We start from the raw sequence: 1,972 nt of genomic DNA, 5'->3' as shown, positions 1-1,972 counted from the left end.
GGGGGGCTTATTTTTCATTTTTCCCTAAAAAGGGGGGGCTGTCTTATTTGATGGCCCTGCCTTATCATCGGGGAAACACGGTATGTCTTCTAACAAAGAAGCTGCCCAATCTTGGTTAAATTGTTGGAGAAATAAATTATAAAGATCCCTTCTAAATGTGTCATTAATTTGCTTTATTAAATGTGCACCAGTGTCCTTGTCATTAGAGCTGACCTTGAAGCACAAATAGAGTTATCTTCCTTTTTGTAAACTACTACTTAACCCCATGTAAGAACCAGAGAAGAACCATCACACTCTCAATTCATACAAGGAAGGGGTTAGCATGGCCACCCTTGGACATAAAGTAAGTTATTTTTAGATTTACAAGGGGATAATTAAAGAGAAAAAAAGTCTGAAAAAAAACTCATTCAGCCATTACAACTAAGGACTTATTTCATTTGTTATATAAATTTTGGGGTGGCAGGTCCCCTCCCCTTACATCTTTATTGAAGCCTCCTGGGATATTTGCATCACCTATCCCAGGTGGCTGTGGGTTACCCCATCAGGGGCTTTCTTATAATGTAAAATAAAAAAGTGATGGATCTCATAAATGCGCAGTGTTTTATTTTTTTACTTTGCAGGAAGACATGTCACCTGATCTCATGCCTGACATGAAGAACAACCACAGAGATAGCCTCACTTGTCTGTCCATCCAGCGCCGCAAAGAAGAGGAAACCAGAAACCATGCAGGGCTCACTGGTTTTTGGGGGGATCGTGGGCTTTTTTACCCCCTTAAAAGTTCCACTTTCTTGTCCAGGGCAGAATTATTAGTCCATTAAATGATTTTGTTACAATTCAAACAACCAAACACACCATAGAACTACCAACTGATGCCTTGTAAGCCTTATAAGCTTAGAAGAACCAGACAGAGGTGGAAGATCTTTCTAGCTGCCTGCAATGGCCTAAAGCTAAACTCTGGGCACAATTGTTTTTATATCAATATCGCAACTAGATTTAATTCTACAAATAGCTAGAAGTAGCAGGGACATCATTTTAGTACTCTACATAACATGAGCTGCAGGGTGCTGAAAACCAGAGAAGGGGCCGGATAGAAGACCAGTCACCCAGCACAAGGAGACACAGCGGCAGGGACCGGTCCTTATCACAGGAAGCGTCACTTTTGATTCTGCCCTTTACCCCCCATATTCAGAACATTTCCAGGTCACTGCACCACTTTGCAGATCTCCACACTGGCTTCCATTTCACCTTGAAATGAAATTAATCTCCTGTGCTTTACCTTCAAATCCCTCCACAGTTATTGTCCCACTTACATTTCTGACCTGGTAAACAAAATACTCCCCCTACCGCTCTCTCCGCTCCTCCAATGACCTACTACTGACTTCCTCACTCATAACCTCATCACACGCACGGATACAAGACTTCTCTAGAGCTGCCCCAACACTCTGGAATGGTCTTGCTCGTTCCATTCAGCTTGCTCTTACTTTCTGCTTATTTAAAATAGCGCTCAAAACCCATTTTTTCAAATTTGCCTACCCATCTTCTTCTGTCCTTTGAAACCATCACTACTTCCCACCACTACATATATCCCCTCCTATTGTGTGTAAATTCCCCCACTTCCTAGATTGCAAGGTCTTTGGGCAGGGTCCTCTCCTCCTGTATCACTGTCTGTATCTGTCTGTCATTTGCAATCCCTATTCAATGTACAGCGCTGTGTAATATGCTGGCGCTATATAAACCCTGTTTATTATTATTAATAATAAGTTAAGCGAGGCAAGGAATCTGTGGTTTTCAAAAAGACAGCTCAGCAATGGCTGCCGACATAATGCACCCTTAGATCTAAAGACCCCCCCCCCCTACTACCCAACAATTATATTAACAGCACATAGCTACCATACCTATTAGGGTCAGTACCTGCACACTGCCAGCAACCTCCCAGCCTTGTCATTGGCTGCTCACTCACCAATCACGACAT

The 1,972-nt window shown here is 42.6% G+C and overlaps 1 protein-coding gene across 1 annotated transcript in view; it reads right to left on the bottom strand.

Annotated features, from left to right (window-relative positions):
• The window catches only part of DMTF1 (cyclin D binding myb like transcription factor 1), a 28,082-nt gene that overhangs the window by 25,301 nt on the left and 809 nt on the right, over positions 1-1,972 (bottom strand). The window lies entirely within an intron of this gene.

Source organism: Pyxicephalus adspersus, chromosome 2 (genome assembly GCF_032062135.1).
Source record: "Pyxicephalus adspersus chromosome 2, UCB_Pads_2.0, whole genome shotgun sequence".
NCBI lineage: Eukaryota > Metazoa > Chordata > Amphibia > Anura > Pyxicephalidae > Pyxicephalus > Pyxicephalus adspersus.
Note: the sequence above shows the minus strand (reverse complement) of the source record. Positions and strands in the feature narration are given on the sequence as shown.